This window comes from Ambystoma mexicanum, chromosome 1p (genome assembly GCF_040938575.1).
Source record: "Ambystoma mexicanum isolate Mex_15411 chromosome 1p, UKY_AmexF1_1, whole genome shotgun sequence".
In the NCBI taxonomy this organism is placed as follows: Eukaryota; Metazoa; Chordata; class Amphibia; order Caudata; family Ambystomatidae; genus Ambystoma; species Ambystoma mexicanum.
In genome coordinates, this window is record NC_090921.1 from 407,485,617 (window position 1) to 407,511,916 (window position 26,300).

At 50.4% G+C, this 26,300-nt stretch overlaps 1 protein-coding gene and 2 non-coding genes across 4 annotated transcripts in view; 1 reads left to right on the forward strand and 2 right to left on the reverse strand.

The window, feature by feature from the left end:
• The window catches only part of LOC138571570 (tetraspanin-33-like), a 935,706-nt gene that overhangs the window by 244,819 nt on the left and 664,587 nt on the right, over nt 1-26,300 (forward strand). The window lies entirely within an intron of this gene.
• TRNAW-CCA (transfer RNA tryptophan (anticodon CCA)) lies at nt 8,094-8,165 on the reverse strand. Its single transcript has one exon. It is a non-coding gene; the product is annotated as a tRNA-Trp (tRNA).
• Nucleotides 25,448-25,519, reverse strand: TRNAW-CCA (transfer RNA tryptophan (anticodon CCA)). The gene has a single exon. It is a non-coding gene; the product is annotated as a tRNA-Trp (tRNA).

Genomic DNA, 26,300 nt, shown 5'->3' on the forward strand with positions numbered 1-26,300 from the left:
GTAGCCAATGGGATGTCGTACATTTAGTGACGTTCATAGTGGCCATTTTGAAGGGAGGGCTTAGTTGCCCCACCTGATGTTAAATATCCAATACTTTCTCTCCGTTACTCCATACAGATATAACACCTATACTTAGTTATTCACTTAGAACCAATCCCGCTGCCCGATAGGTTTTAGTAGTTTGCCACGTAGGATGATGTTGGTAATGACGCAGGTCAACACGTCAGCTATGACCATTTATGGGTTTAAAAACTTTTTTACGAAATGATTGAGAGTTAGAGTATCGGGCGATTGTTGATGTTCGTTGTACTCCCTGTTTTAAATACTTGCATTAAAACAGACAAACTTTTTTCAAGCTATTTGTGTCGTCTGAATTATTGATGTTTGATTAAAATCTGCATCCCATCTATCTCCAGGGTATTGCTACTCATCTTAAAGGGCTGGAAGCATCCAGTTCACTACAATTACTCAGTAGCTCCCTGAGCCTCTCTATCAGGGCAAATCACAGTGACAGCCACCACTGTTGAACTGTTGGGATCGCCGAGGGCTTTTCTTTCCACCAGCTAAGGCTGGAAGCTGATGACCAACGGGGGTGCACCTCTTTATCTGACCTTGCTTCCGCCTGCCGTGTTAGGCCAAGAGGGGCCTATTTACTCCTGGTCAAGTTAGTTTTGGCACTGCTCGATCGCCTGAGTAACCACCTGCGAAACACATTAGAAAACCTGAAATAGAAATCAGGGTGTGGTGGGTGGGACAATGTTTGACTCACAGCAGGGGTTAAAGCGGAGAAATAGACTGATCCCCCTGTGCATTCCTATATAGGGTCCTCACAGGGTCTTCTGATGTCACCTGTTGAACAGTGGTCGAAGTGATCGGGAGGGGTCGGGAGCGGTGCTCCTCTACTTTTTAAAATGACCTTATACAGCTCCTATACTTTTATTTTAAAAAGAAACTGTTCCGGAATGGTTTTGTTTTAAAATAAAAGTGTAGGAAGAAGTTGAAACTTGCCCTTTCAGTGCACTGTAGTGAGCGTTCCCTTACACAGCAGGTGCAAGTGTTTGGTGGTGTGTATTGTGTGTGTGGGAGGGAACATGGTGATGGGGTTTGCGGGGAATGGGTGCAGGCCAGCAGGGAACATAGTTCCACTACTTCTTTTCATACTCTTCGACCACTGCTGTTGAAGGTGCGAAGATACCTTACCCTCCAATCAAGAGACTACCCAGGGAAGGGGGCTTCCTCCCCTTCGTGTCCACATGCCCCTTTTTTAGCTTCCATTTACCCTTCTTCCCGGGTCACCACACCGGGGACCCCTGCTTCTTCCCCTAAATTGAAGGAGTCAGGGTGGGGGGGCGGGATTGGCCCCTCCGCCATGTTAAGCCCTGGGACCCTAAACCCCTTCTTTCAGGGGGCCACGCCATAGGTTTTACCAACAATGTACGGGAGTGCGGGCGGTTGCAGGCCTGGCTGAAGATGAGTGGGGGTCCTGTTTCAACATATAACATGATATGATATGGCATTTATAACGCGCCTATACACAAGTGTTTTAAGGCGCGGCGTGGCAAGGGAGGGGGAACAGAGGGAAGACAGACAGCGACCCTACTAGGCCAGGTGTCATTCAGATCGCACAAGTGCATGGGAAGGGGGAAGGGGGAAAGTGTGAGGGAGGGGGGGAGTGCAGTACATGGGATAAAGAATAATAACAATAAGTAAAGTACGGACAGCTGGTGGCAGGCGCAAGGGTAAGTGCAGACATCCGGTGTCAAGTGCTGGTAGTGGGACTGTAGGGATACAGAGAAAGTTACAAGTGCAGGGGTTGCCACGAAGGCAGTGCAGGTGTCTGACTGGCGGTGGGGGGGACCTGGGCCCGAACACAGTTGGTGGCCAGGTAACCAGTACAGGTTCAGCCAGGGATTCAGCCAGGGAGAGGAGGAGAAAAGGCAGAATCAAAGAGCAAGGTTTTGAAGTGCTTCCGGAACCGGAGATGGTTCTCCTCAAGTTTCAGTGAGGCAGGGAGGCTGTTCCAGAGGGAGGCCCCGGTCGAAGCGAGATATGTACCACCAACTCGTTGCTTGGAGAAGCGACTGACCCTGAGGGAGTTGGAGGCGGATGAGTGAAGTGCTCGAGAAGGAAGATATTTAGAAAGAGAGAGTTGAAGGTATTGAGACCCCAGGCCCCAGAAGGACCTGTGGACAATGAAGAGGGTTTTGAACTTAATCCTCGCAGCCACTGGGAGCCAGTGCAGAGATTATAGTCGTGGAGAGATACGGTCCCTGGGCTTGAGGCCAATGACAAGTCTCACAGTACTGTTCTGGATAAGTTGCAGAGGGCGGAGAGTAGAGGCAGGCAGATATAGAAAGAGGTTGTTGCAATAGTTCAGCCTAGGGAGTACCAGAGGTCTGAAGACAGTGAGCTTCTGGGGGAAGGAGAGGAAAGGAAGAATACCTCTGAGGAGGTGCAGCTGGTAGTGTGACTTCTTAGAGACGTGAGAGATGTGAGGAGAGAAGGAGAGTGTGGAGTTGAAGATGGCCCCAAGGTTTTTAGCCTCACAGGTGGGAGCAGGAAGAGGGCCCAGAGAGACCGGCCAGAAAGTGACAGGAAAGGAGGGAGTGGGTGTGCCGATGAAGAGAGTCTCAGTCTTACTGGCATTAAGACAGAGATCATTGGCAGCACACCACTCCTGGATGGCAGACAGTCAGAGATGAGGGAGGGAGAAGCTGAAAATTAGCTGAGTGTCATCCGCGTAGCACTGGATGTTGGGGCTGAGTGTGGCAATGCAGTTGGCAAGAAGTGCCAGTTATTGGTTGAACAGCCAGGGAGAGAGGTTAGACTCCTGGGGAACACCACAGGTAGAGATAGAGGAGAGGAAGGACCCAAGTTGAACCGGGAAACGTTGATCAGAGAGGAAAGAAGTCAGCCACGCCAGGGCCTGACCAGTGATCCCCAGGTTATCACGGAGACGATTGAGCAGTATGGCATGGTTGACCGTATCAAAGGCAGAAAAGAGATCAAGCAAGATGAGGACACAGGGGGTGTTGGAGTCAAGGTTGGAGAGCAGGTCTTCACGGATGTTCAGGAGAGCAGTTTCCATGCTTCTGGCAGCTCTGAAGCCAGACTGATGGTCATGGAGGCAACCAACAGATTCAGTGTGAAGATTAAGCTGGGAGATGGACAGCTTTTCCAGGAGTTTGCCAAGTAAAGGAGTGATGGAGATTGGGCGATAGTTGGCCGGGCAAGACAGGTCGGCAGAGGGTTTCTTAAGAAGAGGGTGCACAAGGGAGTGCACAAGGGGGGACAGGAAGACAGTGGTGAAGGAATGGTTGCAGATGTCGGCCAGGGCAGGAGTCAGGGAGTCGGTGTGGTCCTTGATGGTTTTGGAGGAGCTTGGGTGAACCTGTTTTGACAAGACTTTCATAGATTGAATTTGTCTGGAAACCTCGTCAGGGGAGAACAGGGGAAAAGCAGGGAGAACCATAGTGGTTAGGGGCCTCCTGCTTAGAGCAAAAACCGTCTGAGGCACCCATGGGGTGCATACATTACAATGGCGACAAAGATGTTTAATAGCCACCAATTATCACGAGATTGCCAGACAGCACAGATTTAAAACACTAAATGCCCACTGAAGAGCTGTAAACCCTTATTTGACAGCAAGTGGCAGATGGGGAGGAACGAGGTGATAACAGTTATGTATATCTCGTAGGAAGTGAAGGCCAGAACTGCGGTAGGAAACGCAGCTTGTAATTCGAGTGCCGCAGAACACACATTTTAAGCCCCAGAATGAAAACAGAGAAAGGAGCATATTGCTGTGTTACAAGACAACATGGGGCAGTTTCTGCTCCCCCTCCCCCTCGCCCTCTCAATAATGGGGCCCTTTCATTTGAAAAGGTTGAAAGGCACTGACACCGTCCCTGATTTTGGGGCTACAGCACAATGGGTTTAATGGCCACACTGACAACTAGCTTTCAAAACTGGGATGTTGCCCCCATCCAAAAAGAAAATGTTGAAGCTGGCTCTGCCTTTTCCAAGGGTTTATCCATGGGAATAGCAACCCATTTTAGATTGCATTTTTACAACCACACAAGGACGGCGTCTGGGCTTTCAAATGAAACAGGGCTAGAACCTTGGGGGCCCCAGCAACTGCCCCCATATTGCCAGCCAGCAATCTTATAATGCAGCAATATATACCTTTATATATTACTTAAATTCTGGTGCTTAGAGTGTGCTCTTTGCAGCGCTCGCCTTACAGCCCGCGTTTGCTGTAGCCCGTCCAGCCTTCACTTCCATTGGAGAAAACAGAAGTGTTAACACTGCATTGCCTTTCAACACTGGTTCCTCCACATTAGCCACTTACTGAAAAACAAGGATTCATAGCTATTCAGCATGCATTCTGTGTTTCAGCTCCCTATCTCGTGATTATTGGCTGTTGTTTACCGTTTCTCTCCATTATAACGTATGCCCCCCAGGGCTGGCCTTTGGGGCAGCAGCGCCCTGGGCGAATTGGCGCACCCCCTTCCCCAGCGTGCCCCTGGTCAACAGGGGGCTGGCCAGGATGTGCCACTTTTTTTTTTTTACCTCCTCGCTTCGGCGAGGTGGTAATGATATGAATGGGTGCATTAGCACCCTATTGTTGTTAAATGCGGTCCGCTGCCGCAGGCGCATTCAACAACAATGAGCGCCTGCCACGCCTTCTCCCAACACGCCAGCTCAGCCCTTGAAAGACTCCCCCGAGCTGGCGCGGTTGGGGGCTAATGGCGCCTTTTGTTATCAAGAGTGCCCGCATGTGAACGGAATAACAATAAGGTGCCGCGGGCGCATCCAACAGCAACAGCGTGCCTTCTCCCACCACGCTTGAAAGACTCCCCCGACCTGGCACGGGGGTGGGGGGCTAAAGGCGCCACTGGGTCGTGGCGCCACGGGCGGTCGCCCGGCTCGCCCCCTCTTAAGGCTGGCCCTGATGCCCCCCCACGGGTGCCTCAGATTGCTTTCTGCCCTGAGGGGCCCCCCAACCATCATGTACGATGGGCCCAACACATCTTCAGCCGGGCCTGGCCACCGCCATGGCCTATGTGAAGAATCATCTGTGGCTCAGTGGCTTTTGGGTATTTCCTACATCTGCTGCGCCCTGGCTGCTTTGCTCTCCTCTCGCTTCCGCGGCAGAATACTTTGTTATGTTATGTGTACTTGGGTTGCCTGCCGCATCAGTGTACCTTTAGGAGTGTGGGGGATGGGGGGGAGGGGTTGGACAGAAAAGGACTCAACAAACACATCGTTTTCAGATGTTAAAGCCGTTTGGGGTGCAGACGCACCCGCTGCTATAAATACTCTGTGTAGGAATCTGGAGCCAGCGTCTTTGTGGGTCCTATCTCCTCTCAGCATCAGACGTGGCTGTTTAATGGGGTAAAGGGAGGCTCCAAGAGGTAGAAAAAGATCTCGTCCCTGGGTGGGCTTGAACCACCAACCTTTCGGTTACAGCCGAACGTGCTAACCGATTGCGCCACAGAGACGGGCGAGAATAACCCTTTCATGAGCAGATGTCACGCTGTAATAGCAGAACACGCATGGATATAACTTGTCTATATGTATGATTTTTAGGAATCCATGGAGATCCTATAGGAACACAGACACGTGCGTTCCTGCTCCTACCGAGTGCAAACCAGTCCATGAAACCCGGGACTGAGTTTCCACGTGTACTCTTTTCTTTGTCCAACAAATCCTTTCAGAATGGTGGCAATTCGACCAGATACTCACATTTATGACAACAAAATCCATTGCATTTGGGAGATACCAGTCAATTCCAGGTTTTCATTTTGGATTCTGGGACTTGTAGTCTCGGATGTCCCCATTATAAACCCAAGACTGGACTTTGCCTCCCAAAGGCAGTGGATAGTGTTGGCATGTATGCAAACAAACAGAAAAAGCGTGCCCTTGGCATATCTGCCCCATTACCTCCACGCCCCTCTTCCACATCCAGTACTTGCATATGAAGGTATCAACCTCCTTGACAAGAACCCTTTTCTATTCCTTCATTTGTCCTTCATGGAAAATAGGACCAACCGAAATATTAGAAGAATCCTGAAAATCACTATAGAATGGTCACTAAAACAGGAAGAAAAATCACATTAATAAAACAGAAAATGAAAAACTGGTTAAGGAATCACAAAGCAAATATGCTTCAAGCAGACAATGAAGCAATGCTGAATGCTCTAAGAGAATTCCAGACATCAATTTTGGTCCTTAATAAATCTGGAATCCACTCAGATAGCAACTGTCAAATTGCATTTTGGAAAACAAATGGGTCGATCATTTCACTTCCTTATATGAAGCCAGAGTTACAGTGCCGGAGAGTTTGGATCTAGTAAAAATTCAACCCTGGAACTGTAATTTTAGTATTATGGATATTGAACATCAGATAAAATTCTCCAGCTCATCAAGGGCTCCAGGGCCAAATGGGTTGGCTAATGTGGCGTTAAGGGCCAATCCGTAGATATGGGCGAAAGGGCTCTTTTCTATTCTCGGATATAAAAATTACCCAAACTATTCCCGCTTCTTGTAATACCTCTTACAATAGACTATGCAAACAGCCTCTACCTCAGAATACCTGAATACCTCCTGAAGAAAATGCAACAGATCCAAAATGCAGCAGCAAGACTACTCCTCAAACTACCCAGAAGAGATCCCATCACTCCAGCCCTAAAAACCCTACACTGGCTCCCAGTTAAACATCGCATCACCTTCAAAACAATGTGCATAACGCACAGGGCAATCAGTGAACAAGGAGCAGAGTTCCTACAAAAGAAAATAACAGTCTACAAACCAGCGAGACCCCTCCGATCGAGCAACGAAATCCGCCTGGAACTCAAACCATACCTCAAGAAAAAACTTGGAGGCACCTCCTACCACTTAGCCGCAAAAACCTGGAACAACATCCCAAAGGAAATAAGAAACACTGAAGATCACCTAAAATTCAGGAAATCACTAAAAACCTGGATCTACAACACCACAAACTAAACCTGAAAAACAAAACTGGTAAAAAGAATAACTAAACCGAAAAGACACGGACATCCCTGACTGGGAAGAGTAAAACCCACTGAAACTTGACGGGTGACATCGGATAGACAGGGACACAGGCGGCACACACGGAGACTGAGTCAACTAACCCAGACAATCCCACCAACTCTTTCACCCGCCCCGTAATTTAATTACCGCCAGGTACCACGTTGGTGTGGAATTATCGAAACATTGACAATCCCCCCACTACCTGAGAGGTTGTCATTAGCAGATGCACTGGCCACTAGAGTCTAAATGGAGGATAAGGGGAGCCATGAGAGAGCATGTTAGAGGTGGGGGCCAGAGGAGTAAGGAACCTGTAGGCCAGTCAGACCCAGATCAGGACAGAGCCGCAACAGGGGAGACTACGCAAGCCGAGCGCTTCAATTCAAGATAGAGATGCAAACTAACCAACCCTACTAACAACTTCCCTTTCTGCATACACCTCTCAAACTCAAAACCAAACACAACCAAAACCTACAGCACAACAAACCGCACAAACTTCACTACATTGCATCAACAAAACAAAAACACACATAGTCTTGCACAACAGTACACAACGACTAACGGCCGCAAACACCCCAGGCCCAGCCAACGGACCCACCGGGCTGAGGCCGGCAACAGCACATCACTGCTCTATTGCATTTTTCCTGCTTCCTCCCACAAACTCAACCCCCCTCTCCCTTTTCAGAGCCGCCAGAGCGCCAAGGGACCACTACGGTGGTGATAGTGCGCAGTACAAATGTCCTTTAACATTAACATTAACATTTGTTCATGTCTCTCCTATTCCTGGGAGTGTAAAACTCCTGTACACCTCCAAGCCTTCGTTTTTTATAATTGCTGCCTGAAGGCAGGGACTCTGGTGGGGGGGGGGGGACTGTGATACTTACCGGCTAAGTGCACAATAAAAAAGCAGGAATGGTTAGAGACCGGGGTCCGTTTCTAGAGGAACACGTCTGTGCATGATTTTTGTGCAGTATTGGCTAAAAACGACCTCACAATTTACGATAAAGACATTTCATATTGCGATACAAAAAACAAGGCAGACTTGACCCCGACGTGATTTGAACACGCAACCTTCTGATCTGGAGTCAGACACGCTACCTTTGCGCCACGAGGTCCCGCCTCAGGAAAGTGCCCACACTCTGTGGACTGGTGACATTGAGGGCGCATACATGTCCACAACATATATAACGGCCAACACACTCTGCCTTGTGAGCGAGATAAATAACAGTCAGGCCGCCGGTGTTATGTAATGTTGTGCGCCCCGTGCCCTTCCAGTCCCCCCAATGGTCGCAGCTCAGCACAGCTCGGTCTGCAGAGGCTTCACTTTATTCCTACCCAGGTTAGACCTGCAGCGACGGAAACAGCCGAAGACTGGGGGAGATGCAAATGCACGGGATACTAAATATTACATAACCCCGGAAAATACACAAAAGCACCTGCGCCACAGAGGATCCTTCACATGGGGGTTATCTCGGCAACAGTAACCCATTTCATATTGCACTTTTATATAACTCCCCCCAGTGCTTTAAGTGGGATTGGAAATCGAGGGGGGCCCCTAGTGAGGGGATGTGGCTGAAGAACACACCCCCTAACGATAGCCCCCCCTCGGTTAAGGGCAGGGGGCGGCTGGTATAAGTTGGAGCTGGGGCACACTGGCATTATTACCTTTGATGTGCCCAGCCCCTCCTTTTAAACAAAAGAAGGGGCTGGGCTCACCAAAAGGTGTGACACCAGTGTGCCCCAGCTCACACCCAGTCGGCAGCCCTTTCATTCAAGGAGCCGCTTTAACCAGGGGCTCCTTGACTGAAAGGTATGTAATTGAAACAGGAGGAGGGCTGGCGGCCCAGTCTCTTCTTTTGTTTTCGAGTAACTAGTCATCACCCAGCATTATGCTGGGTGATGACTAGTTAGTTACTCGAAACAAATGGAAAGCTGGGCAGTCCAGCCTGTTAGGCAGAATCCTCTGCAGTACCCTTAGGGAACACTACAGACAATTAAGTCCACAAGTGGCAGTACAATTTCACCTTTGGTACAAGCCTGTACTACACAGTTATAGTGGCAGCAGTAGCGGAGCAGCCAGACTTATCTCAAGAGCAAATGAGCAGTAATAGGGATTACACAAAGGACTACAAATACTGTGACTCAAACAAACACTGACTCAAGGTTTCTGGTTAAAAAATATAAGTACATTTATTTTTAAACCATCTGTTCACAAAACACTTCACTTCTATTAAACAAAACCACACTCTAAATATATAACACACGACCAATTCCTTTGGTTCAGGTCAATTCAAGGTAAGTACATTGGGGTTTGACAGACCGGTGTTATGAAACAAAAGACGTTACCGGGTGTTTAAGCAGCGCTCACTTTTTGAAAGTAATGACAGTTCGGTCTTACGAAAGAAAAGCATACCTGCAGGAAGAATTGTAACCGTAGTCAAAACACATTAAGCACATTGAATAAAAACCAAGGAAAAGGGGATAAAAATCATAGGCAATACTTTTGTCAAGGCACTCGAATCACAGGACATATTCTAAGAGACAGATAAAGTCAATAGGCCTGCGCTAGTGTCAAATGGAGCAGGGCTCTGTTGTCGAGGATCAAATGATTAGAACAGTTCGAGATTAACGTTGTCAGGAGTACTTGCATATTGTCAAAGGGAGGCAAAAGTTATAAGAGGGAAGGAAAAAAGGACAAGCCTTCGGCAAGCGGAAGGGTTCACCCCGATTCCTCAAGATCGGACGGAGAGAACAACCAAATGGACACAGTACCTTATTCGAATGAAGAAAGCTGGTGCCGCGGCAGTTGTTCCTGGTAGTTCCTGCAGACTCACGGTTCCTGAAGCTTCAGTCGTATGGACAAGAAGGAGGACGTCTGGAGCGATCTGCACTACTCAGGGATGAGGCCAGCAGCAGCAAAGCAACGGTGAATAAAAGGTGCGCTCCTTTAAAATAGGAGAGGGCTCTCCTGATGGCTATCCGGACCACTACAGCTTCTTGCAGCGATTTCAACCCAGGAGAGGATTCTCTGGCTATAGAAAGGTGAGCTGGTTGATCCCCCCAGGCTCAAGGGAAGAAGGCTCCGGACTGGATCTGGGTAGATAGCTTCAGGACTGCAGCAGGGCTTCACCGGGACTCTGGAGTTGCAGCAGCCGTCTTCTTCTCCGCTTCTTTTCGGTTCTTGTAGTTCCAGTGGCGACTCTGACTTCCAGCTCAAGAGTCCTGCCTTTTATGCCAGAATCCCCCATTCACACAGCCTGGCTGTCGATCACACAGCAGGGGGGTTGTCCAGCCCGGACAACCACCTCAGCCAATGGACACAAAGTGCGACTTGGGTCTCCAAGGAAACCCTGTGCAGGGGTTTACTAAACCCCTCCCTCACATTCAATCACCTAGACACCCAGATGCCAAAGGAGGGCTTCTTCACAGAAGCCCACCAAAGGACGGTGAACAAAGAAGGCAAGCCCGGTTTGCCGCGCAAAGGAAAAAACAAGAAGGATATTAACACAAAGAAATGGCGACTAAACCCGACCGGAGCCAAAATAAAATGTATTTGGTCAAGCGGGTTTAGGTTCGAGGCTAATGCAATGGCCTAAAACAGTACCACGTTTATATAGTATAATCACAGTAGAAACAATAGGGTAGGTACCACTGCCACCAGCCAAGTCTTAATGTTAAGGGAGCGAAACAAGGCTCCAGGAGGTACAGACAAAAAGGGATCGGAGTTAATTCTTTCCAATACTCCATGTAAAATGGGGTTTATTGGTCTGTAGGTTAAATGACTACATGAAGTAAATGGCAACTTTACCTGCTTCTGGGGTACTTTAGTCAGCCCCAGAGAAATGGAGTCAGTGGGAAGTCTTAGAGACAACCCGGTGTCACTGCACTGAAGGTGCTGTGTAACACACACAAAAAGCTGGGCTCATGGAGCGGTGTGGCTCCAGACCCCAAGATCACACAAACAGTAGAAATGCACATGGCAAAACACATGTAAGAGTGGGAAAAAGGTTCACACTCTTACCAGTTGGAAACAATAAAGCTGAGAAATCCAGCAAAGCTGCTGAGGGACTCACTAGGTAAGGGAAATTAGCCATAAATGAGAATTCTCCCTAACACAGCCCTCCTCCTTTTTCGAGTACATACATCAGGCAGCCCGCACTGCACGGTTATGCCTGCTGCTTGCAGCTGTCAGTACTTCGGTTTAGAAAAAAAAGCCTTTTCTTTTTTCTAAACTGAAGTGCTGACACCTGCAGGCAGCTAGTGTAACCGTGCAGCCTCTACACGGGCTGCCTGAGGTGTCGGCTGGCTGGGGCTAGTTGTGGGTGTGTCCTGGCAGGGCTCTGGCTCGGGAGCCTTTTCAGGAGACTGCCGGGGACCGACTCATATCATTGCGCTACTAGCGTAGAAGTGCGCTGATTAACAGGATTGGAGTCCTCTCCTCTTGTGTCAGAAAGCCTGCTCTTTGCATGGGGGGGTCTTGCCGGTCTGAGTCGTTGACTTTGTCGGAGGGCTGAAGGTGCGATGTCAGTGGCATACCGAGCGGGGCGGCAGGCGGGGCAAGCTGACCCTCCTGTGGGTCTTTCAAGAGCCAGATTGGGACAGTTGTCAGTGGTACACCTCTCCCGTTCGAGACCTCAATGAGGGGGCCCAATGGGAAAGGTGTCCTGCTGCCAGGACAATGTCACAAGATGCTCTGGGCAGCAGAAGAGGGGCTCTCACGTTGGTTTGTGTCAACAGAGCATTACAATGTGAGCCATTAGGCACTGATGGGAGGGAGGGGGGACCATTAGCAGGGACCTCTGTCCCTTTAGAAATGGGAATGGGAGGGAGTGATCAGAAGTGGGAAGGGTGCATGATTTTGCATGCTCTATGAAATAATTACTATGGGCCTCATTACAAGGTGGGCGGAATGAGATTAACAGCGCCGGTAATGGTGCCGGTGCCGTTAATCCGATTCCGCCCTATTACGAGGTTCCCTCGCAGGACCCGCTCTGGATGTCTGGTTTTACCAGACGTCCATAGCAGGTCTCGCGAGGGGACCAGGGAGCTAACAACGGGCCCGTTATTAACGGGCATGGCTACCTCCAAAGTCGTAATGAGGCCCTATGGCTTTAAAACCCAAGGGGGGTTTTGTTAGGCTAACATTAATCTGCATCATGTTATTGTTACTTTGCATGCAGGATGGGGGGAATAAACCTAAAGCCATACTCTTCTCCAGCATGGGGTCTGGCTTGGATTCACATGCTCATGAATATTCCCTGTCGTCAGGCATCCTCGGTAAAGAAAAATCAGTTTCAGTTTTGTTTCTGAACTGTCTTTCTACTAGTAACTAATCACTGGTCTCTGAGTCATACTGCCCCCAGCCAATGACTGCCCTCTACCTAAGCCCCTCCTCTGGCAGCCATCTTCAGATTTTTACTGCACGTTCAAGTGCTGGGAGTCCTCGTGCTATAGCTCTCGAGCTTTTACTGCGTTTTGAGATTTTCTTCAAGAGTGCACTCTTATTTTTTCGTTCAATCGAGCCTCAAGCTCCACCGGTTCTACTTCCGATCAACGGGGACCCGTTTCAGAATTTTCTACACCCCTGAAGGGTGAATTGTCATCATTTATTCGCTTCTTGGAGGATTCTGGAAAATCTTTCAGACCTACCCCACGTGGACATGGCCCAGGACAAAGGGAAACACGATGCCTGGATCCAAGCTGTTAAGGAGCTGCCCTGGATGCGGATTACAGAATGTCTTCAAGGAAGATGAGCACTCTCTGTGCCTCAACTGCCTTCACGATGACAAATCGCACGTGGAGAAGGACTGTGCGTTTTGTAAGAACATATCCGAGCGGACAATGAGGGATCGTCGTACCCGACTCATCAACTGGCTGGAGGGGAAAAGCCCAGCAGCAGGTGAGCAGAAGTCTGAGCGGTCTTCTAAGACCTTTGAGGGCGCTCCGGCGACGGGGGCCCAACAAAAGGCAAAGCACTGTGAGTCTGCGGGCTCCGGGAGCGCTGATGGTTCGGGCTCCTTGGCTGCCAGGCAGGGCGCGATATCACCGATGCCATCAACCACGAGCCAACGAACCCGTCGGAGAACCCGGGTAAGCTTCGGAAGAAGCCCGGGTCAATCCCGACGGCGGCAGTCGAGGGGGGGGGTGAGGCAGCGACCCTCCCCCCAAGGTGAAGGCCTCAGGCACACCCAAAGTCACGAAGGCCCTGATTCACTCAACTAAGGCCTCGATCGAAGGAGTCGTGGTGGCCCTGGCGAAGCCTGTGGAGGCTACCCCAGTGGAGACGACCTCCGGGCCTAGAGATTCCCTGCCACCCCGGAGGGATTCTTCTTTTCAGCCTATCGATAAGACCCCATGAATCCACGGGTGAAGAAAGAGGGGAGGGGCGCGGTACCCATAACAGACACAGATACCACCTCTGAAGATGAGCTGGCTGGCGTTGCAAAGATCCTGAACAAGAAGTTCGAGGAAGTCCGGTCCTATGGGAGGGATCCCAACGAGGCGGACGTAGAATGCGACGGTGGAGCTGACGAGGAGCTGTGGACCGTGGAGGAGACGGAGGAGACGGAGGACCCTACTCCCCTGCGGTCGCTTCCGTCGCAACCGGTGCCTCTGCCACAGGACAACTAAGGAACAATCTTGATGGCTATCCAGGCCCTTTGTACGGAGATAAGGACAAGGTTGCACTTAACCCCAGCGGACGATCTAGCGGTGCCTGGACCGTTGGGAAGCCCACCGAACAAGCAGAGGCGAATCCATCCTCCCCCTCCTTTTCAGCTTTCACCTCCTTCCCCTCCACCGAGGGATGAGACGGGAACGAAAACGGCGACGACGGGGACGGATGACGACGGTGGTGACGACGGGACGGATCTCCCATCACCTTCTGCCCGGGCCTCCCCTCCCGACGAAATTGGCTCCTTTCACGCCATGATTGCCAGGGCTTTGGAGCTCTTCCAACTTTGTCCTGAAGAACAGAACGAGGAGGGTTTCCTCTACCAGCGACGGGAGGCCAAAAGGAAGACCGTCCTCTCAATACCGTTACTAGACGACATCTGGGACGAAGGACTGTCGCTACTGAAGAACCCGTCCACGGCTCCTGTGAAAAGGGACCGGTATGAGAAGAAGTACCGGGTCCCAGATTCCGCCCCGATGGGCCTCAGAGCTCAGCCGTCCCCGGATTCGGTGGTCTCCGCAGCGGCCAAGAAGAAATCGGCAGGAGCGACGGGATCAACTTCCACTTCCCCACTGGACGGCGAGGGGAAGAAGCTGGACGCTATGGGGCGACGAGTCATCCCGTCGGCGGCGACGACCTTCAAAGCGGCCAACGCGCTCGCGATCGTGGTGCGCTACGACAGGGACCTGTGGTTCAAGATCGCTCCCCTCCTGGACTTCCTCTCAGATGACAAGAGGGAGGAAGCCCTTGAAATCCTGCAGGAAGACGAGGTGGCTTCAGACCACACCATCATGGTGGCCACGGACATCGCTGACACAGCGTTTGCCTTAGGCTTAAGGCCAACGATTTCCATCAGGACGTGCAGACCAGTATAGTGGACATGTCCTTTGACGGGAACAACCTGTTTGGCAAGGCAGTGGACTAGTCACTGCAGGCCATCAAGGCAGACAACGAGACGCCTGGGCCTTGGGTTCTCTCCATCAATGACGGCCGCCCTTTCAGACCCCAGGAGGCAAGTTTCAAGGTGCCTCTAAAGGATTTGGTGGCGGTTCCTCGTCGTACCGCCAAGCGGCCCATTCATCGACGCTGGAGGCCTACAGGGGCCACAGCAAGGCCGGAGGATGTCGTAGTCGCCAAGGAGGCCAAGGCGCCAAGGCCTTGGCGAAGCAAGATTGAACCGGCCACGGCATCGGGGCCCCACCGAAGCACCCGGTGGGAGGCCAGCTGGTGAAATTTGTCACGTGTGGGAGTCCATCTCCACCGACCGTTGGGTGCTCGAATGCGCTGGCCCACGGGCACACTCTGGAATTCAAAAGAAAGTGTCCCCGTCTACCACCAGAGGCCAGGAAGGAAAACCACGTCCCACAGCTACTTCTGGAGGTACGAGCAATGCTTAAAAAGGGCGTGAAATAACTCGTCCCGAAGAGGCTCCGGGGCTCCGGAGTGTACATGCGGTACTTCCTCTTCCGAAAGAAGACCGGCAGTTGGCGACCCATCCTGGACCTTCATCATCTTAACAAATACATCAAGTCCCAGAAATTCTGGATGGTCACCCTTCAGCACATGCTGGGATCGCTGGAGGAAGGCGACTTCCTATCGTCGCTGGACTTGGAGGATGCCTACTTCCACATCCCCATTCTCAAAGGACATCGAAAGTTCCTACGATTCATGGTCCAAGGGCGACACTATCAGTTCAAGGCCCTTCCCTTCGGATTGAAGTCAGCGCCCAGGGTCTTCACCAAGTGCCTGGCACCGGTGGCAGATCGCCTGCACCTATAGGGGATCCACGTTTACCCCTACCTGGACGATTGGATCATCCGAGCAAAGTCAAGGGAATCACACAGCGAAGACTGTCCAACTGCTCACGGATCTGGGATTCTCGATCAACTTAGTGAAATCCAACTTGGTACCGTCGCAAGATGCCCTGTTCCTGGGAGCCAGACTCGACACAGTGGCGCGATTGGCTTTGCCGTCGGAGGAAAGGACAAAGGCTATCCTGGGCAAGGTACAACCAGATCCCCAGCCCTGCAAATATGTATGCTCAACCAAACTACCTCTATGCACAGCATAAAATATGTAAATATGTAAGTAATTTATCAACTATATGTATATATGTACACTCTACAAAATGTAATGCTATGCTTATCTTCATGTGTGCCTTATCCTGTAACTAAGTTTTTATGTACTCTTACCTTCCTGCTCTCTGTTGCGCCCTGTTACCTCTGGGTTTTGCGCGCCATACTAAATAAATAAACAAACAAACAAACAAATAAACAAACTATGGACGTGGCCAGGGTGAGGTCCATCAAGTCCCTACTCGGAATGATGTCCTCGTGCATCTACCTCGTGGCAGATGCGACCACTGCAGGAGTTCCTCGAGGCCCGTTTGTTGCAAGCGGCGGCAGCTTCGAAGACAGGATCTCACTCAACAAGACTTTCCGCCAAGCGATTCGGTGGTGGGTCACCCGCGCGCCTCTAGCGGCGGGCATGGACTTCCAGACCCCGGCACATCAGGAAACGGTGACGACAGACGCCTCCCTGGAAGGACGGGGAGCGCACACCGGAGATCTCCACGCAAGAGGCCTTTGGCTCCCAGAGGAGAGGTCACTGCACATCAACGTCCTGGAGCTCTGAGCTGTGTTCTGGGCCCTCAGGTCATTCCTCCCGTCCCTCAAGGGCAAGGTGGTAAGGGTCTTCACCGACAACACCACCATGATGTTCTACATCAGGAAGCAGGGGGGCACCAGATCCCCAGCCCTATCCAAGGAAGCGCATGATCTGTGGCACTGGGCAGTTGCCCATGGGATGTTCCTGGTGCCCTTCCACCTGGCAGGAATAAAGAACACCAACGCCGACTCACTCAGCAGGGAGCTGCACTCGTGTCACGAGTTGGACCTTCGGCAGAATCAAGTGGATCTCCTACTCCGGCGATGGGGCAATCCCCAGATCGACCTATTGGCGATGGCGACGAACGCCAAGTGCCAGAGGTTCGCCAGCAGGTTTTCCCAGCCGGGGAGCATGGGCGATGCCTTCTCATTCTCCTGGGACAGCCTGTTCCTGTATGCGTTCCCCCCTTTGCCGTTGCTGCTGCCACTCATCAGTCAACTCAGACAGTCCTGGTGCCGGATGATCCTTGTCGCACCGGCGTGGCCGAGGCAGATCTGGTTCCCGGATCTTCTGGACATGTCAGCGTCCCCCCTGGTCAAACTACTAACGGACACGGATCTTCTCGCTTCGGAAGACATCACAGCTTAAACTGTGAACTTTGGACCTGTGAACCAAGGGAAGTCTCTCTCGAAGGCTTCCATTTCCAGATGGCTCTCCGACTGCATCATGCACTGTCATCGGTTGATTACCGCAGGTCAGACCTCTGTGGATTCCCACGGATGTCTTCTTTTCAGAAATGCATGGGGTTCCCTGTTTTCCTTCGTGGCTTCGACACCCTAGGCCCAAATCTGTAGGTTGTCCACATGAGCAAAATTCCTGAAAATCTGCTATGCAAAAAGACTTGGGGTTACCAGTGTTTTAGGCTTTTCCCTTTGCACCCAGGTAGGTGCACCCACATATGTGAGGGACTGTTTTCATTGGGAAACCTGTGGGAACTCGGGAAGGTAGGCCATGTGTTGTTGGCTGCGTATTTCGATGGGTGACCAGAGTGAAATGTGCGGAAATTGTAGGTTTTTTTCTGTCATTTTCCCGATTTCCCCCAAACTATGGAATCTTTCCCTATGTAGTTGTTGCCTGAGCTGTGCAAATCACCCCTTCCTAAACTTGGAATATTGTCTACTTTTCAGAAATGTATGCCTTTCTGGCTTCCCAATCAGCTTTCCTACCGTTTTCTTCCATTCTGTCCACGCATGTCCTATTGGACAAAAAAACACCAAAATCTCCTACCTCTCACAAAATGGCTGATTAGCATATCAAAATATGTTATTTTGGTTTCCACCTAATCTGTTCTTGAAAGCCTGGAAAATGGCGAATCCAGCACAGCAAACCATTTGTTCGAAGCTCTTAAGAGGAAAACACCACAGGCTTCTTTGTACAACATTTTATTGGCATTTTCTGAAAAAAAACAGATGTTCTCCTTTTTGGTTATTTTCTCTCACCCCCCTGCAGCAAACTAGGATTCCTGGGTGGCGATACGAACGCCTACATGTGGGAATAAAGGGGACACCTTTGGCCGAGATATCTCATGTAACAAAGAAGTTACAAGGGATTGAATGGCGACATACCGAAATCACCAAAAAAGGCCTTGGCACTGGGGGGAAATACCCATGGCAGTTAAGGGGTTAAGACAGTAAAGCCCCAGATGAGATATCATTTGTAAGGTAGCTCAGTTAGTTCATTCTCCAAATTCAGATTGTGCACAGGAATATGTAACACATGTGTTCAGCACCTGGCTTAATCTTCCAGTGGGATGATAGGCAGAATGAATGCATTCAGCTTTCGATGCAACACAGCATTTTCCAGGTCAATTGGTTCAGAAAAAGTGGCGGAAAACACTAATACTGTCACCTTTTTATAATTGGCCAGATTTTCGTGCATTTTCTGGGCAGAGTTCGGGAGCCGAGTGGACACACCAGGACCCCTTGTATTTCCCGCTCCACCAGACAAATGCGGCTTTAATGCCAGCATGGATTCTCATGCTGGAAATAAGGAAAGAGATTCCTCTGGTATCTGCTTGGAAACGAAACCTGGTAAAAGCAGGCGGAGCCCAGAGGAAGCCATTGTCAATTCCGCCAGCATCGCTAATTGCGTGAGGTATTTACACTCTACCAAAGTGGAAAAGCAATGTGATTTCACCTGCCTTTTACGCTAAAATCTTCCATTTTGTGGCAGAAAAGTAAAAACGTGCGCCAATGGAAGTGGTCCACTCCATGCAGTTTACTTTGCGCCTTGATGCTTGGGGGTTTTGCGTGATGCTACACATGTAAAAAATAAATAAATACATTTAACATGATAAATGCCAATTCGTGATCAGAATGAGTGAGAATGGCATGTCGCTGGTCAGAGGGTGCCCTGTGCCTCTTGAGTACGTTGGCAAATGCCCTTAATTGCCATCTCGCGTTAAGCAGGTGCTGAAACCCATCAGTGTGGATTGCGCAATAATAAGTCGACAGAGGTATTTCAAATGGCCAATTTCGCTCTTTGGGTGACATTGGCAAAGTGGGAAAATGTTGCCCAGCATGTGCCACTTTCTCTGCGGAGTGAATTGTGCCCACCCCGAGGAACAAGTGTGAAAAACCCACAAGGGCACTATGCCCTGCTCTTTCTGTGTGTGTCTTCCCCACAGGGTGACAGATGCCGACTCAGACATGGGTAGGTCTCAGGTGGCAAGCCTGTACCCTAGTTGATGTGGCAAAGGATTCCAGACTTCTGAGACTGATACCATTAGTAGCATTGAGTTACATGCCACCTGACAGGTATGTGTGATAAAGTTGCAAAGCAGAGCTGTTAGTGGGCTAAAGCAGGAGGCAATGTCTGCCCACCCTCAAAGGGTGCGTACAACCAAAAGTAATAGGCCCCTCCCCATCATGGCTGTAGGGGCCAGGCTCAAAAAGAGGGCAAGAATGCCCTCCAATCATCCATGCCCACGAGTAGGGTACCCCTCGTGTTCCAGGAACCCTGTTGAACAACCCCTGTGCTTTCCAGGTGATACTAACGGTATTTAAAGCCAGAAGTATAAAAAGTAATCGCTTAATTGCAGCTGGAAATTCGCTCCTGGCATGATCAAAATGTCTTAACCAAGTGTGACATCATCCCCTTCCTTTATAAGCAATATGTGTGCTCTTGCGTTTCTTCATCCGCTGAATTACTGTTAGAAACAAAGGCAAGAGTTGTGTCTCTTGTGTAGGCATTAGGAAGGCAGTTGCCAGCCTCTGGCATAATATGCCCATGTTCTTCCAATATTGGCTAGCTGTTGCCTTCTTATGGCCAGGTAGAACCATCATGGCAGTGACTGGCAAATGCCTTTCCCCTGCAGACAGAAAAGTGGAAATAAGAGGCCAATTCAAGACACGGATCAAATAGAAGTTAAGACAGACTGCAGCTGCCTTTGCTATGTTAGGGAGAATATGTTGAGTGTTCAAGCAAGGAGGTATTTATTAAGCAAGCAAGCAGTGAGACAAGGGAGAGGCAAAGAAAGGCCAGAGGGGCTCTTTGAATAATGTGACAGGGCAGAGGACCATTGCTCTGCCGTCCTAGTAACATATGAGAGAATCAAATAGATCAGTCTTTGCAGCAAATGTTAAACGAGAAAGGAACAGAGTCCAGCTCTGCATTCAGAATAACAAAGGCAAAGAAAGGCTAGGCGCTGAAGCCAGCATGAGATGGAATAAGAGGGACCAGACTCATAGTGAGAGTCTGGCCCGGACCTCGCAGGGGCGCTAGAGGGCCAGCCCACATAGCAGGTTGACCCTCTGGCCACCCCCCTGGGTCCACATACACCCCACCTGCTAGGCATCCCCGGGTCCGATACATCTGGCCGCGGACCTGGGGGGTGCTTATAAGGGGGTGGACTCGCGATTGCTCATCCTCCTTGTTTGCTGTACTGCCCCCCCATTCCAAGAGACACACACGTCTCCTTGCCCCCACACAAAAAAGTAGCAACTTGCAGTTGGTAGAAAAGGCTTCAACTCCTTTATTTGGCAGGAGTCCACTTACATGTGATCTGCCTCTTAACAAGCTGGCGTCCTAGCTGTGGCCCACTGGAAGTAATTGTTATTTCCTCTCTCTTACCATGAGCTCATAATCAGATGATAAATCCTGAAATGCACCATACAAAGATATGTTCTTTGCTGTTGCATCCTTTAATTTTCTTCTGTTTTCTTTTCTTTTTTTCTCTTGTTTTATACAGTGATATTTGTAATTTAATACGTACTGCTATTTTAATTCTTATTTTGTGAAAAGTCGAGTTCTTTGACTAAAACACAATAAATAAATAATGCAAAGTCACCAAGATGTCCCCTGTCCCCCCCCCAGATTTGATGTGTCTCCTACACCCCTGATGGCATGATAACCTGTTATGTGTTTTTTTCACACTTTCAGTTTCCGGCTTTCCACAGCAATCACCTTTTGCTCAATGTACCTTTTACAGATGGGAAATCACCATGTGCATATTAGTCTTTGTCCCGCCCACATGGGTAGTCCAGCACCGAAATGCTATGGCTATTCTGTTCTGAACTAGAGTACCTACAGCAACCCCATACAAGTGTTTCAGCCTTGTTGGGCCTCATCAGTGCAGTGGAGCTAGAGCACAGTGAGCCTGGAGTCCACTTCTGGGTTCCCCCAGGGACAGAAACGGACTCTGAAAGCAAACCGTGTTCAGATGTTAATGCTCTGATTACTTACCAGTAATCTTCAATACTCCTAGTCCTACTCTCCCTCGTCACAGTACTTACTTCATGAGCCCCTGCCTCCGACACAGGACCTTTTTCTATTTCTTTAAATTCCTATAACTCCTACCCCACATCCATGTCACTCTGTTTCATATTACAAAGCCGGAGCATGGGACCTACCCCGCAGGGAGGGTGAGGAGGGTCGTCAGTACTGTGACGAGGAAGATTAGGACTGGTAGTAATGAAGATTACCGGTAAGTAATCAGAGCATTACCTCCACGTCCACTCTTACTCATCCCAGTACTTACTTCATGAGGTACACCAAAGCAGCAACGGGGAAAAGGTCCCAATGAGACACAGAGCTAAAAACAGTGCAGCAAACAAACCCACAATAACTCTTAATTCACATTCCCACAGACAAAACTCCAACCACGAAGGAACCAACCCCCGAGTAGGAGAAACTCAACCCATAGCGGTTGATGAAAATGCCTAGACCAGCCAATGTGGCAGCCATACAAATCTCTTGCAGGTAAAAACCCTCCTTGCATCGGCCCAGGAAGCCGCCAAACCCCTGGCGGACCGCCCCTGATCGTGCGCAGGCACAGGTAGGCCAGAAGCCACATAGGCCCTGAAGATCACAACCCGGAACCACCGGAAAATGGAAACCACAGATGCTTTATGCCCAGCCCCAGTCGGACCACAAGCAATCAGAAGACTATCAGATTGGTGGAAAAAAGCAAACCTAGCCAAATACTCCAACACGTCCCGCCGGACATAAAGTTAAGCCATGCCACCTCCTCATGCATTCTCGGATCATGAAAGAAGTCAGGGAGAACCAGATCCTGAGAGGTGTGAAAACCAAGATACAACCTAAGGGAGGAACTTCGGACCACACCTCAGCACCACCGAGTCTGGCAGCACCCTCAGGAAAGGAGGGTGACATAAGAGAGCCCCAATCTCCCCAAGCCTACGGGCAGAAGCGAGGGCAATAAGAAAAGCAGATTTCAGTGTAAGATGTTTGATATCAATCTCGGAAAAAAGGGCTCAAAAGGAGGCCCTTGAAGGAACTGTAATACAAGAGGGAGATCACAAGGGGGAAGCCCTTTATCAGCACAAGGACGGGAAGAAAAAAACCCTTGAGCAACGTCCCCACCAACTCCTCCCCATCCAAGTGACCATCAGAGTCCCCCAAAAGGAATTTCATGGAGGCCCACTGACAGCGAAGCCTGGAAAAAAACTGCCAGGCCCCTGCCAAAAGCCCTTCTGGAGGAATCGAAGGATAGCAGAGAGGCCAGAACGCAGGGGAGGGATCCCAGACCGCCCATACCAGTCTCGGAAATGGCTCCAATGCCTGCCGAACACCTTCAGAGTGGAGTGCCTAAGAACCGCTGAGATATCAACCTAGACTGAGCAATAGCCCACACTGCCCATTGCACACAGTGGAATTCCAACCACAGATCCCCTTGAAGGGAACACGGCCACCTCGGAACCAGCAAAGGTTCCTAGGACCGAAGCTCCAACAGAGAGGGGAGCCAACTCCGGCAGGACCAGAACTGAGCTAACAACACAGTCACCCTGGACACTCTGAGGCGCCAAACCACCCGGGGCAGAAGGGGAATAGGCGTTAAGGCATAAAGGAAAACCCGATGGCCACTGTACAGAAAGGGTGTCCATCCCCAAATCCCCCAGGCCTGAAACCGAGAGCAGAAGAGGGGACCTTCTGCTGAGGCCGGGGATGCAAACAGGTTTAGAACCGGGGACTCCAATCTGACACAGGTCACCACAAAGACCTGGGCCAACAGGACCAGTTCCGCAGAGGAGTGAAAACCGGCGTATGAGAAGATCCGCTTGAACATTGTCCACCCTTCTGATACGTGAGGCCACCAGAGACACCAGATGAGATTCCTCCCAGGTGCCTATTAGCGCTGCCAGAGCATTCAAGGAGCGGCCGGAACCCCTTTAGCAGTTGAAATATGCCAAGGCCGTCGTATTGTCCGATCGGATCAAAACCACCGACCGTCCAGCAACTCCTCGTAGTACACCAGAGCTTGGACAATGGCACAACTCTTGCCAATTGGATGATCACCGGTTCTCCCCAGATCTCACAACCCTTGAGCTGAGAGGACCCCCAATGTAGACCCTTTCTGCTGGCGTCGGTAATAAGAGAGGCCACAGGAGGAAGGACCATGCACACCTCAGCCTGTAGACCTGAAACCCCCTGCCACCATAGCAGGGAGACTTGCAGCGCTGGGGACACTGAAAACAAAACTACAAAAGCCGAGACATCGGGAGCCAGTGGGCGAGAGTATAAGACTCTCAGGGGATGTAACCGAAGACGGGCTCAAGGAACCGGAAAACACGCAAGACGCCACGTGCCCCGTAACTTCAGCAACAGGCGAGCCGAGACATACTGCCTTCTGAGAACCCAGCCCAGACCAGCCAGAAAGCGCCCCCCCTGCACAACATCCAGAGTACGCTCTCCCCAGACGTCCGGACAAGCAGTGCAGGGTCTTGAGACCCATAAGCAGGTGACACATCCTAGAAGGCATGGGGACCAGGAACACCCGCAAGTAGAAAACTTGACCCTGAACAGGCAGAGGAACGGGCAAGACGGTAACCCACAACAACTGTTCGGAGAGAACAGAACCCATGGCCAACTACTTGGACCGTGAGCTGGGTACCAAAATCCTAACCATGCAAACCTGGACAGGAGGAGACAGGAACGGCAACTGATACCCCCCTCCGGAAGGAGCCCATTATCTAGGAAGCCAAACCCCACCGGTCCCATACACCTTCAAGAAAATAGAGACGAGGAGCAGGGAAAACCGCCAGTCACTGCACTTGCACCAGAGGAAAATCACAGGACGTTGAAGCATGCCTCTGCCACAATATAACAGCATGCTTGTCAGCCCATGAAAAGATCCGACTTATCAAAAGGAAGATACAGGACAGCCCAGAAGTCCAGCAGACCATGGCCCCCCAAGCCGACAGAGGAGCCACCAGGCTGGCGTCAAAAGGGCAGAGTACTGTCATCCCGGATAGCAGACATCAAAGGCAACCCCCCACCTGGGGTATGCCTACACTGGAAAAACCCACTGAAGTGACATCCCCCTCCACCGGCACCCGGGGCTCTGAGAACCCTTCTAAGCACAGGCATGTGCCACCATGTGCCATATCACTTCCCACAAGTCTGAGAGGAGGCGTGAAAGCAACACGTCGGCACCGGAGGACCTAGGCCCTAAAAGAAGAGACACTGGGAACCCTCTGAATGGCCATTACTTCCATGATGAATTTTCTATAATTCCATGCTGGACAAGGAAAAAGAAAATCATCTCCTTTGACCTTCCCTCGTGCAGTTCAGAGGAAGAGGACAGGACAAGGAGTCTGTGTCCATAGCTAGCACAGACCCAAACACACCACTACACCACTAACTCGCCACATGACTGAGAGGTGGCTTGAGCCCTGTATCACGTAGGTGGTAGTCCCAAGCTCTAAATCGTTCCAATGCGTCGGTCTAGGAAGGATAAAGGGCCGAGTCAGCACCGTAGAGACTCGAACCCGAAGTGTAGACTATGCCAGGCCGGTACCTTTCCGGCCGCTTGCAGACGTGTCCAAATTCACGTCGTTTTCACAGGCTGCACGCAAAGAATGCAGCCAACATCCGGTGCATCCTGGGCTGCGTGTGTCTGAGGAGCGGGTCGTATGTGACATGCCTGTGACAGTACAGAGCTCCTGCACTTTCAAAAACTCTCTGCCACCGTCACCCCACGACAAGAAGCAGAGAGGCCTCACAACAGAAAGGGAAGGCTAGCCCATACTGCCAAGTGCTTGCCATTATTTCCAATAAAGATGTGTACAGAGCACGAGGAAACGGCATGTTGAAGGAGTCAAGATGGCCATACCAGCAGGAGAGGGGAAAAATATCAAGCACAGTCCTCCCCTTTCCTTACCTTCCCCCAGAGAATGCAGCTAACATCTGGTGCATCCTGGGCTGTGTATGTCTGAGGAGCGGGTGGTATGTGACATGCCTGCGACAGAACAGAGCCCCCGCACTTTCAAATATTCTCTGCCACAGTCACCCCACGACAAGAAGCAGAGAGGCCTCACAACAAAAGGGAAGACCTAGCCCATACTGCCAAGTGCTTGCCATCATTTCCAATAAAGATGTGTACACAGAGCACGAGGAAACGGCATGTTGAAGGAGTCACTATGGCCATACCATACTGTGATACTTACCGGCTAAACCATGGTTAGAGACCGGGGTCCGTTTCTAGAGGAACACGGCTGTGCATGATTTTTGTGCAGTATTGGCAGTATTGGCTAAAAACGACCTCACAATTTACGATAAAGACATTTTCATATTGCGATACAAAACACAAGGCAGACTTGACCCCGACGTGATTTGAACACGCAACCTTCTGATCTGGAGTCAGAGGCGCTACCGTTGCGCCACGAGGTCCCGCCTCAGGAAAGTGTCCACACTCTGTGGACTGGTGACATTAAGGGCGCATACATGGACACAACATATATAACGCCCAACACACTCTGCCTTGTGCGCGAGATAAATGACAGTCAGGCCGCCGGTGTTATGTAATGTTGTGCGCGCCGTGCCCTTCCAGTCCCCCCAATGGTCGCAGCTCAGCACAGCTCGGTCTGCAGAGGCTTCACTTTATTCCTACCCAGGTTAGACCTGCAACGACGGAAACAGCCGAAGACTGGGGGAGATGCAAATGCACGGGATACTAAATATTACATAACCCCGGAAAATACACAAAAGCACCTGCGCCACAGAGGATCCTTCACATGGGGGTTATCTCGGCAACAGTAACCCATTTCATATTGCACTTTTATATAACTACCACCCAGTGCTTTAAGTGGGATTGGTAATCGAGGGGGGCCCCTAGTTAGTGTGTGTGGCAATGTTAATAGCTTATGTTATTATATCATGCTATTATAAAACAAGGCCTAACGACTATAAAGGTGCTCCATATATAATAATAGTGTTAATTTGGGTATTTTGCTCAACAAAGTTATTTGCCCCTTGGCTTACTTATGGCAACTCATTCTAAGTCACTTCCGTGGTTCCTCCAAGTATCAAAAACTGATGATGCTCCTTGTAATGTCCTTTTGTGTGACATCACTTCTGTTGGAGGAAGCCATATGCAAATTAGGAGGTTTGCCTGTATTTTGCCTGTGGGTTGCATTTAAAGGCCCTGAACAGGAGTCTGTTTCACATGAAC